At 41.0% G+C, this 19,890-nt stretch overlaps 2 long non-coding RNA genes and 1 pseudogene across 2 annotated transcripts; 1 reads left to right on the plus strand and 2 right to left on the minus strand.

Annotated features, from left to right (window-relative positions):
• Positions 1-5,015: 5,015 nt before the first annotated feature.
• On the minus strand, positions 5,016-7,673 carry LOC124264374. The gene is made up of 3 exons (XR_006895119.1): positions 7,641-7,673; positions 7,246-7,335; positions 5,016-5,111 (listed from the first exon to the last, which is right to left on the minus strand). It is a non-coding gene; the product is annotated as an uncharacterized LOC124264374 (long non-coding RNA).
• A 1,518-nt stretch (positions 7,674-9,191) lies between these two features.
• Positions 9,192-13,497, plus strand: LOC124264392. Its single transcript, XR_006895121.1, has 5 exons — positions 9,192-9,304; positions 11,355-11,390; positions 12,370-12,450; positions 13,177-13,236; positions 13,434-13,497. It is a non-coding gene; the product is annotated as an uncharacterized LOC124264392 (long non-coding RNA).
• An 854-nt stretch (positions 13,498-14,351) lies between these two features.
• On the minus strand, positions 14,352-19,786 carry LOC124264384 (annotated as a pseudogene).
• Positions 19,787-19,890: the final 104 nt, after the last annotated feature.

Below are 19,890 nucleotides of genomic sequence, written 5' to 3' on the forward strand. Positions count from 1 at the left end.
GACATCTTCCCTGTGCTTTGCAGCGCAAGGGACGAGGTAGTGAAGTTTTAATATTCTTAAAAAATATAAAATAAATACACTGTTCTTGTTCACGTTTATATGGGTATTTTAAGAGAGCGCATAATGATGAACTAGGACACTGTATATGTTAAGAAAGTCCGCTGTTGTTATGCATTTTAATCTGTAAATGATAATGATAACAGTAAAAGTAATAATGATAATAATCTATCAATATGCTTAACACTAATAACTGTAACGATAATGATAAGTTTACCCCTCAGTTGTCCAGACGGCCGGTGTGAGGTAAATAGTGCACCCTATCTTGAACGAGTGTCCCCGTTATATCGCTGTATGTCCAGACGACCAGGTGTGAATTAAATCGTGCCACCCTGTCTTGAACAGTGTCCCCGTTACATCGCTGTGTGTCGGCTTGGTGTGCGTTTGAATACCGGAAGTAATAAAAGGACTTCGGCTTTTCTGAATTCGAGGTGATACCGACCTGGAACTGCGAATCGGGACCATCGAACCCTCGGTCATATGATTGAGGCTACGCTAATCGGACACAACTTTTCACTCGCCTAAGGCGCACTAGCTTCACTAGTATGGATTGCAATTCGCAAAATGTGTTTCTTTTGTTGGTTACTGCCGCACTCATCAATATTCCATAATTACTTCAATATATCGAGTCTGAGGTCCAGACAATCCTGTGATCAACATCATGATTAATTGATGACACGTAACCAGCAAGTCAGAGAGCATGACGACCCGATCCCGTTAGTCGCCCTCTCTATGGGTCGCTGAAACCTCTCTATTTTACACATTGGAATTGGCACTTATTCTTAATTCAGGAACACATGTTTCAGGGGAATCGGCACTGAAACCAAAGGACCCAAGACTGAAACCGACGGCTCCGATATTCTTGCAGGATAGTAAGCTTCACCTAGCCAACACTATAAACCGGATCTTCTCACGGATAACAACTATTGTGAATGTGTGTGTTCGACTTACCTACGTGCAGTCCATGCCAGGCCTACAGAATCACTCCCATTACCAAGCGGTAGCAGTCAGTGATAAGCCAACCAAAGCTAATATCCTGAAACCCGTTATATTTATGACGGGGGTGGATTTAATGCTTAACGATCACACAACATACATGATCAATGTCAATAGTGAGATAAAGATGACCATGCACAAGGTTACGCGGGGATTTGTCGCCAACCCAACTAGTTTCTAATCAGATGTTATTTATTTATTGATTTGATCCTTTAAGCCGAATTTGAATTGTTGAAGCCGATTTGAACAATAATCAGAAGCTTTACACTACTACGATTAGCTGCAATAGAGTCGAACCTCCAAAGGGGCAATGTCAGTTTGCTTACGTATTACCTTAATGGCACCTTTGTCAATAAACTGATTAAAAATGATTATGATGCAACAAAGTTAGTGTGGGGATAGAAAAATGATTAGTAGGAGATTAAAAACGCAAGTCCAGTTCTACACTTTACCCATATGTCAGTATATATAAAAATGTACATGGTACTGTTATAGATGACATTTGATAGGACAGTTCTTTAATAATTATTGGTGAACATTGCTAATCACCTACACTAAAAGCTGCACATTTTGAAAACTGGCCTGTGACTCGTACTTCTTTGGCAAAGAAACCAGAAGGAACATAAATTATGGAGGTCCACCACATGCTCCGAAACTGGCAATATCCAGCCAGCCAAGAACTCTCCCAAATTAGAGGGATTAATTATAATCCGATATTCGTTAATTATGGTCGGATTAACTGCGGGTGGAAATCAGGGAGTAGATCCATGTATGACCTATGTCAGAATAACTGAGATTATGAAGGGAAGAGAAAATCCTGTGTACTGATTACCACATGTTAGGTATATACGGTATAATGCCGTTCTGTTCATGCATTAAATTCTCGAGGGTAAATGTGGTATAATATTTATTTGATGTATGTACGGTATAAACCTGACTTGTTCTATAAGCTAAATACTTCTGGTATATACGGTACGGTATAATCCTGTCCTGTTCTATAATGAAATACTTGCGGTATACGGTATAATCCTGTCCTGTTCTATAAATACTTTATGGTATACGGAATAATCCGTTCTATAAATACTTGATGTATATACGGTATACCTTATAATAAATAAATACGGAGGTATATATACGGTATAAAACCTGTCCTGTTCTATAATAAATACTTGAGGTATATACGGTATAACCGTCTACTGTTTCTATAATAAATACTGAGGTAGGCACGGTATAATCCTGTCCTTGTTCTATAATAATAAATACTTGAGGTATATACGGTATAACCCTCTCCTGTTCTATAATAAATACTTGAGGGTATATACGGTATAATCCTGTCCATATAATAAATACTTAAGGTATATACTGTATAATCCTATAAATACTTGAGGTATATACGGTATAACCTCTGTTCTATAATAAATACTTGAGTAATATACGGCATAACCCTGTCTTGTTCTATAATAAAATAATTGAGGGTATATACGGTATATAACCCTCTCCTGTCTCTATGCTAATAAATACTCTATGTATATACGCTATAAATTCTGTTCTATATAATAAATATCATAAATTCTCCTCTAACTTATAATAATAGATACTTGAGTAATATACGGTAAAGCCATTGCCCCATGATAAATTTGAGCTATATACTGGTATAACTTTATTGATCCCACAAATACTTCTGTAAAACATTGCATGTTCTATGATAAATTAGTATATACGGTATAACTTTGGCTGCCTTCAATGAAATACCTGAACTATATACAGCTGTAATGGCCAGTTTACACAAGCTGAAGTTGTTGAGTTGGTGTAACTTTCCTCTCCAAATATCATTACTTGCTCCCAGGAGGTGTTGTACAATGCCATTTCCTGGTTGCCATATTTGTATTGTTGCTAGACGTGACATGCACACAGCTTACATGAGATAACGAACATGTACCGACAATAAATGTGTTTGTAGATCTGACGCAACAGTACATTTGGGCTTTGAAGACATGTTTAATGGATATATTAACCACTTCTGGTTGTTCTTTACACGACGTTTTGAGGCTAAATCTAGTTCCTTCATTGGGTAAATGCTGAGTCAGTGCACAAGGTTAATCCATCGTAGACTGGTATAGCGTCATGATAAAGAATAAATAGGCGTCGTTATCTACAAAACGTGTCATAGCCCTTATTTCTATGAAAATGTGTGCCAAAGTTTCAAGTTTATCTTTACCAGCAAAACAGAGCAACCTATATAGGGTTCGCTTACTCGCATGGCGCAGTATGTGCAATATGAATGTGGGGAGTATTCAAGAAAGATCATGTTACTTGAGAGGCAGTAGTTAGAAGTTGGAGCTCCTAGAAAGGATGACAATATATGGATGAACAATTTTACAGGACAGTGGGAGGCAACGTTTCGGTGTAGAGTTCACAACACCGTTATCAAACAAGTGAAGAAGAGAATTTGAATATAGAGGAGGCATAGCAGACAAGTGCGCGGAGGTTGGCCACAATACAATACAATGGGGATTAGGACTGCAAGGCATAGCCTTCCGTAGATAGAAGCGTTTACAGAGTGAAAGCCTGCAGAGATGAGAATGGTATAGTTAAGCCTGTAGTATAAAACATCATATAGTTAAGCTTCCAGCATAAACAAAGGGATAGTGAAGCCTGCAGTAGCAAAAACAGAGGATTAAGCCCGCAGCATAAACCAAAGGGATGAGTGAAGCCTGCTTGATATAAAACAGGGGAGAGCTAAGCCTGCAGTATAAAACAAAGGGATAGTGAAGCCCAGAGCAAAAACAGGGATAGTTGCAAGCCTGCAGCATATAGACAAAGGGATATTTGAAGGCCTGCACTATAAACAACTGTTAGCGAAGCCTGCACTATAAACAACTCCATGAAGCAGAAACCTGTACTATAAACAAAGGAATAGTGAATCCTGGAGTATAAAACAAAGGAATAATAAAGCCTGCAGTAGTAAACAAAGGGATAGTGAAATACGAGTATAAACAACAGGTAGTGGTGAAGTCTGCACTATAAACAAAGTATATTGAAGCCTGCGAGTATAAACAACGGGATAGTGAAGCCCGCACTATAAACAACAAAGAGATAGTGAATCCTGGAGCATAAACAAAGCGGATTATGACTAGTGTGATCTTTGATGAGGCTTGGAAAGTATGTCATGCAGTAAGAGCCGGCCTTCATACATATATACGCGTTGTTTAAGCTTAAACCTGCCTCAGAACGCGGTGCCAGGAATCATGGCGGAATAATATACCTGACAAGGATCTTTGCATGAAATGTTGGCAGCCGAAAACAGTCCTTCAGTGTTACGACTCCAACATTTCCATATCAATTTGTGGTTCTTACCGAGTGTGATATTTACACTGGTATGAATTAAGTGCTCTTGTGTCAGCAACGAAAATGTTTATGGTCCTAGAACAGTTCAGTTAGGGGACATAAGTTATTATGGACCGCCATTTCCTTATATGTCAAGTATTTTATTCGGTATGTAGGCCACGGGTCCATATAATAAATGCGTACATATTTTCATATAATTTGCAATTCTCCGTTGTATGTGTTAACGTGTTGTGAACTAATTAATGGTTCTCTCTTCCGCATATATCCGTACGATAACTACACACATTTATCATTTGAACATAGAAATGAAGCTCTTATGGCGGCAGTATGTGAATAATCGAGTCTCCATACAAACCAAAGTGATCAACACCATGAGCATAGTTCTACGTAAAATAGATACGATGACATATGTCGACCAAGCTCAGCGAGCCTGACCACCCGATCCCGTTAGCTGCCTCTTACGTGACGAGCATGGGTTACTGAAGACCAATTATAGCCCGGATCTTCGTGTCTTCCGCCGTGTCAGTCTGCTTCCATGGGGAGATGTACCATACACCTGGCACACCACGGACAAAGGCGATAAAAAAGAATGTGGTCATTGAGAGACCATTTTATTTTTCAAATTGTCATATGTCATTCAGATTGAACTGCCGCAATCGCTTTTACCTCCCAGGTAGAAGTCGGCATTACAACCGCCACAGTAGTTAGACCTTAAAACAGAAAAGAGAATTCAAACATTAAAATGAAACCTCATTGTCAATATTATCGAGAATGATTGTGATTTTACGCCGTGTATATAACCAAAGTCACGTCGGGTATTTGGTTGGTAAGATGAACTCATTAAAGGCCAGTAAGATGGTGACTGAATATTCCTATGTCAATGTCAGTGCTGTATTAGGGAGCTAAAAGCAGGTATAGAAGGGAAGCTATCGAGTTGTAAGACTTGAAAACAGGAATATTTGATGTAAAGAATTTTTATTCATTCTGCGTAATGAAAGGATTGGCCAACAAGCCAAAGGCCTATCTTATTGCCCGCTCCAATACAACAGGAAGAAGATTGATTATGTACATATGTATGACATTTCAACAGTAAATAATTATTTGACATAAATATATTCCATTTTACAGTAGGTTTACAGTTATGTATTACATCGTGTTTCAGTACCTTACTTCTTAAACTCTTTCAAGATCTCAAAAAGGAAGAAATTTAAACATTAAATTAAACCTCATTGTCAATAGTATTGAGAATGTACACGATTTTATGCCGTATTATATGTATTCAAATGTCACGTTGGGAGTTGAGCAGGAAGAGATAAAAGTGTATACAGTTACACTACGTATTAAATTAGATACTGAACAGTGGTTAAACCCAAGTTTTTTAGCGTATGGACATACACGGATACACAGTGCACATTTACACCACCCTCGCTCAACCTCCCTCCTTGTACAGGTACACACTGTACACTTACACCAAAGTAGCTCAACCTGCCCCCCTTGTACAGGCAGGTACACACTGCACACTTACAACAAACATAGCTCAACTCTGCCTCCTTGTACACACAGGTACACACAGTACACTTACACCAAACTAGCTTAACCTGCCTCTCCTTGTACAGGTACACACACACAGTACACCTACACTAAACTAGCTTTAACCTGCTCTCCTTGTACAGGCATACACAGTACACCACTACACCAAACTAGCTTAACTCTGCCTCCCTGTACATGTACACACAGTACCCTTACACCAAACTAGCTCAACCTGCCTCCTCTACAGGCAGTACACACTGCACACTTACACCAAACTAGCTCAACCTGCCTCCTTGTACAGGTACACACAGTACACTTACACCAAACTAGCTCAACCTGCCTCCTTGTACAGGTACACACTGCACACTTACACCAAACTAGCTCAACCTGCCTCCTTGTACAGGTACACACTGCACACTTACACCAAACTAGCTCAACCTGCCTCCTTGTACAGGTACACACTGCACACTTACACCAAACTAGCTCAACCTGCCTCCTTGTACAGGTACACACAGTACACTTACACCAAACTAGCTCAACCTGCCTCCTTGTACAGGTACACACAGTACACTTTACAATTCAAACTAGCTTAACCTGCCTCCCCTGTACATGTACACACTGTACCCTTTACACCAAACTAGCTCAACCTGCCTCCTTTACAGGTACACACTGCACACTTACACCAAACTAGCTCAACCTGCCTCCTTTTACAGGTAAACACTGCACACTTACACACAAACTAGCTCAACCTGCCCCTTGTACAGGTACACACACAGTACACTTACACCAAACTACTAGCTTAACTCTGCCTCCTTTGTACAGGTACACACAGTACACTTACACCAAACTAGCTCAACCTGCCTCCTTGTACAGGTACACACTGCACACTTACACCAAACTAGCTCAACCTGCCCTCCTTTTGTACAGGTACACACAGTTCACTTCTTACACCAAACTCGCTCAACCTGCCCCTTTGTACAGGTACACACTGCACACTTACACTGCAAACTGCTCAACCTGCCTCCTTGTACAGGGTACACACTGCACACTTTACACCAAACTATCTCAACCTGCCCCTTGTACACAGGTACACACTGCACACTTACACCAAACTAGCTCAACTCTGCCTCCAGCTGTACAGGTACACACTGTACACTTACACCAAACTAGCTCAACCTGCCTACCTGTACAGGTACACACTGCACACTTACACCAAACTCGTTTAACCTGCCTAACTGTACAGGTACACACTGCACACTTACGCCAAACTAGCTCAACCTGCATCTTTGGACAGATAACGTCGGATAGCCTTACCTGCAGGTTGCTGTTGTCTTCGATGGACGTTTGGCGAACATGCAAGGGGTCAACAGAAACAGTTGACCAGAAATGCGCCCTCACAAATACCTACAAAATGGAACATTGCATGCGCTGTTGTATGTGGAATAAGTGGATAGTGTAATGCAGACATGGATCCTCTAAGGTTGCAAATCATCCTGACATTTCCATCTTGGACATTGCAGGCATTCACACCAAATCCACCCCACTGTCCATTACTGAATCAATAACAGCAACAATCTCACACACTGTTTCACATTGTATTATAATTTTACTCAAAGCCACACAACATATATATATCACATTGCTGAGTGCTGTCATGTTACTGACTTAATACTTATATATATATGTATGTTTAGCTAATTGATACCGACCATTCGACTGACTCGGAATCAGGGCTGAAAAAGAATGGATACACTTGTATAAAAAGACAGAATTTCAGTATGGAGTTATGTCATGAGCTTGAGTTACAGCCAGTTCTAAACCCCAATATTTCAAGGATACGTTAACAGCTCTGGTTGCTGCTTTGCTGCTGGCACTATTGACAGACAGGCGGACTGTGGGTTCAACCAGGTCACAATGCCACATGGCATTATAACAAGGCTAGGACTGTAACCAGTGGCATGAAAGGTACAGCATGCAGAAACCGTCGTGCCTTCCTTCACTAAGAGAGTCAAGTTATAATGAGTGAGTTGTGTTTTGCAAGCCGCTTTCAGCAATATTCCAGAAATATCACGATGGGGACAATTGCAGAAATGGGCTTCACACATTGTACCCACGCTTTAACTACTTGACTACCCAACGCCCCCTGTCGCAGAGTTGATATCGCTTAGTGGAACGGGGCCTGTAATAACCCGATCCACGTATATAATTTGAACTAATGTTCATTTTGCCTTGTCAATATCAGACTTTGGTCATCAGCTAAATAAATAATACCAAAGAACAGAGATTTGATGCGAAGACAATTTTGAACGTTTGGTTCTGTATCAACATCTAGCTGTGCCGTGAAACCAGATATTGACAATATTGATGTACAAAACAAGCCAATGTGGTACCTGAAAAATACCACAGTACAGAGAGCAGCGCACACAGTAAAACCTTCATGTTGTAAAACAACGACTGGGACTGGTCACTGAAGGCGTTCAAATGAACCTCCACGTCAGTTGGCTGAGTTGTACACCATGATAAGGACTTAAATAGAATGGGACAGGTGTGGGACATCTACATGTTTATCTATATGATGGAATGTCAGATATTTTTGCTGTAACCTTGGACATGCAGTGCGTAGTTCTTCCATCGTGACAGAAAGTGGTTAATATTCTTTCTAAATGAATCTGTTTATTTATGGCGTCCGGGAATCGCAAAAAGAAGTTTTAAGAACCTTAGATTTGGTTCATTTGACTATATTTAATTTCATGGAGAAGCGTGTACAATGGGAATGACCCCATCCCCTTTACCTTTTTTTGACACAAAGTAAGCCACCCGCCCTACATGTCATGTACAAAGACAATCATCCCCTCCCCCACCTTCCCTTCCGATAATTTTAGTATATCTTTTAATATATCTATGTACAAAATTGCCCCCAGGTACATGTGTACAAAATTGATGACCCCCTGACTCCCCCAGAACAATACGGATGACACCCCCACCCCAATCCCCTTTAAAAAATCATCATCAGCCCCCCTAGCCATAAATTATTAACGGTTCCTAGTGACCTCTGTAATAGCAGTCAGTATGGCTCTATGCATATGACAAATTCCCACAGGTTTACCACGGGTAGCCTGAAAACCTTCTTCCTTGCGGGTCATCGTACCCTAACATTAGTTACCATTTTTCCAACCGAGCTTTATTTAGTTGCCTTTAAATAACCCTTTATCAAGTTATTTAGAAAAAAAAACCCGAAATATGAGAGGCATGTCTAATCAGCATGTGTTATCACAAAGACATCTGCCAGTTTACCACTGTTCAAGACAGTGGTTATTAAAGTCATGAAGATTCTACTGGTGTGTGCTGTGCCTCTGTTCTGTGGCTCTGTCCGGTAACATATTTCATTTATTTTCTGCAGTAAAACTGGATGCACGTCTGTCATAGTGATATTCCAACATGTCCGCAGTGTTAGACACTAGTGTTGGGACTTGATTAAAATCTTATAAATGGTGATCGGTTCAATACAACCGATCAATCATCAAAGATAAATGGTTAGCGTCATTTATCAAATTTTTTCCTGGTTATATTTGTCAGTGCACCTACAATAAAGAAGATAGATACAGGTAGTTCTTTCCATTTCTTTTGCAAATTGCACAAAAGCATCTGCAATTTTCACATCCTTAAATGAAGACAGGTATGTTATGAATATAAATTTAGTCTATAAGATGTTTTCAATCATGACTTAGAACGAGCTTTGTAGTGCTTATGAAATGCAACAGAAAAAACAACCTTGTGAAAAATATTGTTAATGCAAACAAGTGTTCCATAACTTCCAAACTTGTTTGTGTTCGGTTATGAGAAGACCCGCGAAGGCCCGGGTTAGAATGAATCTTCAGCAACCCATGCTTGTCGTAAGAGGCGACTAACGGGATCGATGGTCATGCTCGAGTTAAGTTTCACGCCGCACTCAGCAATATTCCAGCTATAAGGCGGCAGTCTGTAAATAATCGTGTCTGGACCAGACAATCCAGTGATCGACAACATGAGCATCGATCTACGCAATCGGGAACCGATGACATGTGTCAACCAAGCCAGCGAGCCTGACCACCCGATCCCGTTAGTCGCCTCTTACGACAAGCATGGGTTACTGAAGGCTCATTCTAACCCGGACCTTCACGGGTCTATGCAAATGAGATACAATGGCATCTATTAACCAAATCAGCGAGAATGACCACCCGCTACTCTGTTTTGATTTTTACGGCTAACATTGGTTGCTGATCAGAAGGTTACTGTGATAGTACACTGAATTTCAAAAGATACGAGAATGTTCATATTGACATGAAACATAAATCAAGGCGGTAGGGACTGCTAATGGAGACTGGAATGCCATGTTCCATGAGTCTTCAATGACGTTACTAAACAGCGCAATACGACGTCTTATTTACATAGTATGAATAAACATCATTCGTGTGTTCAATGTAAGGACTCTTACAATGTAATGTAATGGCAGTGTTCACTAAGCATGTTATCATGAGCACAGAGTCTCCTTATTCACCATTGTCTCAATTTCACGTGATTCAAATTTCTTTTTGGAAATGAGTATATATATATCAAAATCACATGATTTCAAGGTGGAATGAAATTTATGAATACAACCTTTTTCTTTACCTCTAATTATGATGATATTTCGTTCCGCAACGATCCCCGGTTTTACATTCACTCTATTTAGGTTTTGAAAGTAGATAGAGATTAAGGACAACGTCTATATGTAACTGTAATAGAGACTGTATAGGGATCAGCATGGAGTGAGTGAGTGAATTTAATTTTATATGCACCCTATTTAGGTTTTGACAGTAGATTTAGGTTAAGGACAAGGATCAGCATGGACCAACATGGAGTGAGTGACCGAGTGAGTGAGTCTAGTTTTACGCCGCTTTTTAGCCATATTCCAGCAATATCACAGCAGGGGACACCCGAATAGGCTTCACTGAACAATATGGAATTTATTGCCATTTTTTCAAATAGTTTTGGTGTAAAAGATGAACATAGTTCACAGATAATATCGTCTCAGATAACATCGTCTATTTAAGGGGCTGTGGGAGTAGCCTAGTGGTTATAGCGTTGGTCTATCACGTCGAAGGCTACGGTTTTCATCATGGATACAATGTGTGAAGCTCATTCCTGGTGCCTCTACCAGGATATAGCTGGAATATTGCTAGGAACGGCGTAAAATCGTACTCACTCACTCAGATAGAAACGGTTCTGTTACACGATGTAATATAGAGTATAACCTTACATCGGGTATGTGTTGCCATATGCAAACGTCTAAGATATGCTCACAAACAATAACGTAAGTATATTTGTAAACCACTCTGTAATTATTTGATGATTTCAGGTGCACTGGCATTTATAGATCTTCAATAATTTCGTTTTAATTACAGCAAGCGTGAACTTTCCGCAATGGCCAACAACGGGTGGTAAGTAGGATATTTTCAGTATGAATATTAATACATATTTAGATTAATCTAATGTAAATAATCAGTATGTAATATATTTTAAGCTTGTGAAAATTAGAGACTTGAATTGAGATGTTACAGCTCACCACTCCCTCAGCATTGTCACGGCGAGAGACAGACAGAATATGCTTCACCCTCTTAACTGGTGTTAGAGGCCGAACCCCGTCCTTATATTATATATTATTGTTCTCAGTTAATGTTTCGGCAGTCAAAGGAAAGATCAAACTCAAACAGATTTTGATATTGTCTAACGTGAATGTTTTTGTGTCAGTGTGTCAAATTCCTGTTTCGTCCAATCAAAAACACCGCATGAATATGGTAGGACGTTCTAACCTGTCTCCATAAGTATTACAGATTTGACCACCCAGCAGATAGTCAATCAATTCTGCACCAGGTCAATTGCCGATCAACTCTTTGTGCTTTGCTACGTTTCAGATGAATGATGATGAATGATGTTGGTTTTGTGGAGCTTGAAAGACTCAACAAGGATTGGGTGAGAGTAAATGTTGTTTAACGCCGTATCAGCAAGTGAGCAGCTATTCGCGGCGAGCCGACAAGGAAGAATCGCCTTCCCGAGGTGGATTCTACCCTGGCAATAATTTCAAGGTACTATGTGAAGGAGTTGAGGTGAGATTTTGGAGATCTCTTCTGAATGGGTTCCTGGTTGGCAACGACAACCTTCCTCTTTACGATTGACTGACAAACAGAGAAGAAAAGGACTCAAGGAATCGCCCTGAAATAGTCCCTCGCTTGATAGAGCGACAAAAGTGCATTTTGGTGCAATCCTCGGAAGGAAATGAGTCTAAAGTCTCCACCTGTCTCTGTGAATGCCTATTCTACATGTGGATATCATTACCTCGCTTACCTTTTTATTATAATTTTTATATAACTTGGAATTCATCTGCAGGGTATATCTATCAGCTCTCACCCCTTTCAACAGGTTGTCCTCGCGTTCGTTCGCCTTATTCCGGCATCTGCCCTATCATGTGTGGACGGGATGACCTACCAGGCTGCCCAGAAGGTAAGTCTGCTGTTGCCGCATGCTTGATGTGCGGGGTGCCCTCAAGGTAGGTCTGCTGTTGTCGTATGCTTGGATGTGTGTATGGACGTGATGTCAATCATGAGAAACCCGTCTTTACGCTGAAAGGTTGGAACACTGTCGACCACCTGCATGTCGCCGAGTAGCTGATCGAAAGTCCAATACTGATAGTATACCCTATTATCACTCAAAGAAAGTGGTTTGCAATGGCATGTTTCTTTGACCTAGTTTGAGTCATGCTGTCTGGATTACCACGGGGCAAAAGTGCATTTAGGTGCAATTTTCAGTAGCTGATGTTGCACACGGATAAGCGTGTGCAATGATCCTGTCATACGCTGGATTTTCAAAACCGTGCCCAGTATTGCAGGCCTCTTTCAGTTCATCATAAAACTTAGGCCCAAAAGAGGTTACCAGATAATTACGTATTAGTTCATTTTGATCCTCGTTGTCGATTTGTTATAATATACTCATGCTAATAATGGTTGTCACCCCCTTCATTTGTTTTAGTTGGAGAGGGGTGTGGGGTGGGGTGGAGGGGGTGACAACCATTATTGACATGAGTATATATCAAAACATGATCCATAGCATGTATGTCATTTTGTGGCTAGTATCTCTATATCTCTGTTTATAAGAGTGATGTAACTACTGAACTATTTCCCCGTTGTGGTATAACCGATGACGTCCCATTTGCTGTGTGTATGCCAACAGGAACGCTGTGCTGCGGAACCAACTGCGGAGGAAGCATGTGTGTCGTTCCGCAAAACACACGTGAGTATCGTCGTCATCTTCGAGACATATTCATTGGAATATCGTGATTCACTTCAATGTGTATATATATTGTGGTATTATAATCAGAGAATCTGGGACGAATGATTTAAGACAGGCGGACTGCCTAGGCTTAATTTATGAAATCTTTCAAATTATTTTTGTCTGTTTTTATCTATCTATTTTCCTTTCTATTCCAGCTTGATGGACTTCGGGCACTAAAACTCTTTTACTAACAGGCATCCTAATAAAAGCTTAAAGTTAGCTTGGTTTCCGATGTCATTCGTTTTAAATTGTATTGTGCTGTCCTCTCCATGGAGAGTTTCCTATTAAGCTTTGCTTTAGGCGTATAGGCTGTAGAGAGTATCCTTTATCTCAGATGATGACAAAGATATTATGGTTTACACAACAAAAGCTGAAGTTGACCAGTAAGTCATTTTGACCTTGACCTTTTCAATGTAATATCCAATCAGAATCGTTTAATCACATGTGCTGTAACATTTGTTTTGTAAAGTGCGGCACAAGCTTTAGCATGATTTCTGTTTGATTATGACCTTGACATTCTCACCCCACGGACAAGAGTTCGACTTCAATGGTGGCCATAAATCATTTGCCATATTTACCACAACCACGGAATTTCTTTTATCAAAGTTTACATCGACCAATGAATGAACTTGACATCTCAGGCAGGACTGATAAAGATTTATGCAAATATATGCATGAAACGACTTAATTACAACGTTTCTCCGTTTGAAGTTTTCTTCAAAGATTAAGTCGACCTTTGAATATAATTGACATTTGAGGTAGGAGTGGCTTCACATGACATCATCACAATCTGTCTCAAGAACCATGCAAGTATATGACGACATTATTACAATCTGTCTCTGTTGGTACCACATCGGTGAGGCACTTGAGGGTAGTCATCGAGCGGTGATTTCAACTGCTGCTCTGTATCCAAACGAGGCTTCGTTTCTCACGTTACTTGAAATCTTAACTGATTGAGGGATTTCACACGTTTCCAATTTCCTCAGGGTGAAGTTCTGTGGCTTCCTTTAATTACTCCCTCCCAAAGCTAGTGGCCATGTCGTGCTTATTCAATACTTTGTAAGAATGAACACTTAATGTTTATATAAGTTAGGCAGGAAAGTTTGACATTGACAATAATCACTAGTCACAAAAGACGATTGGGGGAGATCTTCCGCCAGTGTCAGGAGACTAGGGGAGGACGCCAGCAACCAATATGTAGACATCACACCTTTCCCCTGTAATAAAAGTAAAATCCTTAAACCGCTGTTGCAGAAGAGGACAAGAGTCCATATCAACAAGCTTTGCATGCATTACTGTTATATTAATTGAACAGAGTGAGTGAGTGGGTATGGTGTTACGACTCCTTTAGCAATATTCGAGCAATATCACCAGAAATGGGCTTCACACATTGTACCCATGTGGGGAGTATAACCCGGGTCTTCAGCCGAACGAGCGGGCGCTTTAACCACGAGGCTACCACACGCTCCTAAATGAACAGGAAATTTCTCCTTTTGGTGTGAGTTTCAATTCGCAATATTTATCAGAACACCCGTGCAAGCCACAGGAGGACGCCGTAGGTGTTTAACATTTTCAACCCTTATTGGGTAAGTCCAGGTATATGATATATTTTTGTTGTAGCAAGTCGTTCTACCGACATTGTGAGACTGATCATGTTACCTGTGAAGTACATGGATATTTCAAGAACTATTACTGCTTCAAAACCTTTTGACATGCCGTCCTATGGGTAATTTTTCAAATTGCAGACGTTCTGCTCACAAGGCCAGTGTTTGAGTGAGTGAATGAGTTTAGATGTACGCCGCACTCAGCAATATTCCAGCTATATGGCGGCGGGCTATAAATAATCGAATCTGGACCAGACAATCCAGTGATCAGCAGAATGAGCTTCGGGCCAGTGTTTGTTTGTTTGTTTAACGATGACATGTGTCAACCAAGTCAGCGAGCTTGACCGTCCGATCCCGTTAGTCGTCTCTTACGACAAGCATGGGGTACTGAAGACAATTTATAACCCGGATCATTAAGGATTCACAACGCCATCAATGCCGTTCTGATACATGTGACCTCCCTGACGAATCCAAAGCCGTATTTTCCTATATTCATGGTAAATTTGATATACTGACCTTCACCTCTATGTCGCCCCTCTTTTGAATGTTAAATGTGAGGAAGTTGTCCAGAATCAGTTTTGTGGGGTCGCTGATATGGATCTTCAGAGCTGCAATGAAACTGCTTCACATCAAGTGATGAAAACACATACCCTCACAGCGTCTTACGATTTTACGTGTGCATCATAAAATCCCGAGCAAATGACATGAACCCTCAGATGTAAATCGTACAAGACGATAATTTGAAATTCCAAAAGTTCCGAAATTGTTTCTAAAGAATACTATGAGAACCCCAAAGTGGTGAGATTGTGTAGAGTGTCGGAAAACAACATATGGAATATCTGAACATGTTCGTGAAAAATATAATTTCAAGGTTTATATTATTTTGAAAGTTTGTGGGAGAAGAGTTTCGCTCCGTGTTTTTGAGTCCATTTCGCTGTCTGTCTACAAGTGTCCTTACCAACGTCTTCAAGGTACTCTTGTCACCTGATGCATTTCGCAAATGTAAGATATGTATGGTTACAAAAATGATTTTTCATTATCGACGACACTGTTTTACCGGCCGACGCCAACCTGTCTGAAACAAAGAAAGGCGGAATCCGTCTGGTTAGTTAGTGACGCCATGACGAAACCACAACATTAGAAAGTCTTTTTAATGATGGGCGCAGAACGTTCATAGTCTCGTAACGCCCTTGACTAAGGGGATGTCCTCACCCTCTCCATGAGATTCCATCCTAGACGCCGTGTTTACGGTGTCTCCAAATAAGCGGTATCTCGGCATCTTCTGTCCAACCACTCCCGCACACACAGACCCTGTGTAAAACATAAATATCACACGGATCCGCATGAGAGAAATATTCTACCATGTGTAGAAAAAATAAACATATAAAATATGGCATATTAGGAGGAGTAAAACAACAATCATTGTCTTTGGAGAAAACATCAAACATCCCACATCGCCTGCAGAATATTACTTAGCATCACGGACAGATTTGGTTGTTTGTTTCGTTTAACGGGCAATAATTGGGCTCAAAACTGAAATTTGATAAAACATATTTTGCGTACGTGACAAAGTATATAAACTCATGCCAATAATGGTTGTCACCCCTTCTTTTTTGTATTGGGAGGAGGGTGTGTAAGGTGTGTGTGGGGTTGGGGTGGGGGAGGGGGTGACAAACCATTATTGGCATAGTATATTACCCACTCCCCTTACCCTTAAAACACACTGTCGCTATGTCAGAGGTCAGTCTATTAGTATTTTGTCGCATAGTTTCACACACACAACTTTGTTAGTTTCACACACAACTTTGTTGTGGGGTAATTCCTTGTTGACCTCGGTAGTGAAAAATATATAAAACATATATAAATAGACATTATATACATCAGAACAAACGTCACACTACGTTTCCAGTTGGTAAGTCTGGAGATAAATTCATGTGATTTTGAAACATAGAATGATACATCTAAAGTACATCAACGGACATAATTTACAGCCGCTTCTTCCTACCTGAATGCAAGCCAATCCTCAGATTGAGTTTCTCCCCGGTAGGTGGCGCATCCTGAACGTGTCTATCGCCCCTCAGAAGAGCCAGCGACATCAGGGCGATCTGTTCGGCGTGTTTGTTTCCGTTCCTCTGTGGTAGGCCAGAAACAACCATACACGCTGTCGCCGATAGTTTCCACCTGGGAGAGGGTATGAAGACATTACGTTATCAATCTCATTAGCGTTTCACACACGATCAGTTATTCCTGCTTGCTTTACTCAATACCATTAGAAATTGGTGTACGCAATATTATTCTCAAATGATATCGTTTGATTCAGACCAATGGCCAACATTGGGACGAACTTGGGGATGGAACCATTGAACTATCGTTGTCGGATTCTTGTACGCGGCTAAGCGAGGCAACTTCATCCCTATGTTGACCACTGGGCTACATATTTCCCTTTCTTTTTCTCTGCCATTGTCAGTGACCCGACAAGCTGGTGTTTTCATTCCGTTCTAGCAAAGATTTCTACCTTTCACAATCTGGGAAATCTTAATATGTCCGTCAGGTTGTACATATTTTACTCATAACTTCAGGGTGGTGGGTAGCCAAGTGGTTAAAGCGTTCGCTCGTCACGCCGAAGACCCGGGTTCGATTCCCCATATGGGTACAATATGTAAAAGCCCATTTCTGGTTTTCCCCGCCGGAATATTGCTAAAAGCGGCGTAAAACTAAACTCTCTCACTCATAAATCCTAACGTTGTAGGCTAAAAAAGCGACGGGTTATTGATTCACATTAAGTATTCGTTGTCGTGAGGCAGAACATACCCATTTCGCAGCCACCCCTATGTCAACACTGGATTTCAGTGATCCATACACATAATCTGCTTCAGGAATTAATCCAGACTGGCTATTCTCCAGTGTAGATGATATATAGCAGTATATTCTATAATGGACCCGTGAAGATCCGGTTAGAATTGAACTTCAGTAACCCATGCTTGTCGTACGAAGCGATTAACGGATCGAGCAGTTAAATCTCGCTGACTTAGGTGGACACGTGCCATCGTATCCCAATTGCGTAGATCGATGCTCGTACTGTTGATCACGGATTGGTTGGTCGAGACTCGATTATTTACAGACAGCCGCCATATAGCTGGAATATTGCTGAGTGTGGCGTAAAACTAATCTCACCACTATATGTCCATGGTTGCACTTGATACACAGCATAAATATTACGTGTATCATACTACTGTTTGGTTATTGTTTTATATATCCTAATGAAGGTACCAAACGGGTACCTTGTAGACGTCGTATGCGTCGATGACAGCGTCAAAGCAGGAGTAGAGGTCGTTGAGGAGGTCCACCACCTGAGGACAAACATGTAACCGTAAAAAAAATAAATTATTGTGATTGTTTGATTACATTTTGCGTATTTTTTCTTGCGTCTATGTGGTCGCGTAGGCGAGTATTTTGTAGTACATGACATACGGTAATTACAAGAAGACCGTTCTACTCTTCTGAACATCACGTGATGGCGTTATCCAGTCTGTGGACGAGCATCATTGTCTATGAATTTTTCTACATTTTTCTACCTTTGAAGAGTTCAGATGTGGATAAATATACACCGGATATTTTCTAAAGATTTTAAAATTTAGAATTAAATTTCTGTGTTCGTTATCCATGGCATCCTGTCAGACGTGGAGGTGAGGTGAGGTGAAATTGGGTTTAACGTCGTGCTTGAGAATATTTCGCTCATATGACGGCGATGCATACGTGTGTATGTGTATGTGCGGCTGTTTGTACTAGCCCAGACTTAAGCTGGTTTTATAGTGCTAGCCCACTGAGATACCATGCCGCAGTGAAGCATGAATACCCCACTCCAGACACATTATACTGACTCCGAGCCGACCAGTCCTTATTGTACCCATTAATGCCGAGCGCCAGGCAGGGACCAACAAATTACCATATTTTAACGTCTTTTGGTATGACGCGGTCGGGGGATCGAACCCCGCGACCTTCCGCTCTCCGGGCGGACGCTCTAATCACTACACACCACGGAGGCGGTCGTCAGACATGGATGTTGTAGTGGAGAGGAATATGGAGTCCCCGTGATGTTTAATCAAGAACTAACCTGCATGGGGGCTTGACCTGGCAGAGATGTTAGTGAAACCGCAGATGTCACTGGAAGTAGATGGTTACACATTCGAACTCCTCGGGCTCAACTCTCAGGCCTCGGCTTTAACCTCTCAGCTACAGATCTGTAGCAGATTCAAATGTAGACATATTTTATAAGCATGTAATGCTATAAACGGACTTAATTTGAATAGCTAAAGAAACGGGTCTTTTGAGGTTTTGACACTGTGTGTCCAAACGCAGCAGAATGTTACAAAAATGACTCCAAGATCATTCTTCAGAACACAACCAAAACAATTTACTGAACACTCCACATGCTACAATACCAGAACAGCTCTAACTTATCTGAAAATGTTGCTTGCGTTTTGGTTAGCATGCCAGTCAAAGAGAAAGAGGCAGTGTACTTTTCATTCAACCCAAAACATCTGGAGAATGACACATTAACAAGGTTGACGTGCTTACAAACATGGGGAAACCTTCAGGGCGAAAACATCGGAACAACGCGTGATCACAGATCAGGACCATAAGGCGTTAGGGCTGCATCCGACTAATAGTGACTGTGGACTCCTGGTCTCTTACAGTCAAAATGGGAACATTTCGAAGAAGCACTGTGTAGGTCTTAGTCTTGCTTGATTTGCTCTACTTGGGTGGATTTTATGTGTTTATCTACCTGGGGAGGATCTGATACAACAACTCCTCCGACTTCTTCTTCTCCTCCCGCAACTCATGCGTCTTCTCCTCCACCAGCTTCTCCAGGTTGTTGGCGTACAGCTCCATACGTCTCAGGAGAGTGTCCGAGCAAGTTCCCGGACTCACCCAAAACGCCTACAAACACAACGTAGATGGCATACTATTTGGGTTGCCTTATTACTCCTTTAGCCATGTTTGGCCA

Source organism: Haliotis rubra, unplaced genomic scaffold (genome assembly GCF_003918875.1).
Source record: "Haliotis rubra isolate DU_JTF1 unplaced genomic scaffold, ASM391887v1 Scf920, whole genome shotgun sequence".
Lineage (NCBI taxonomy): Eukaryota > Metazoa > Mollusca > Gastropoda > Lepetellida > Haliotidae > Haliotis > Haliotis rubra.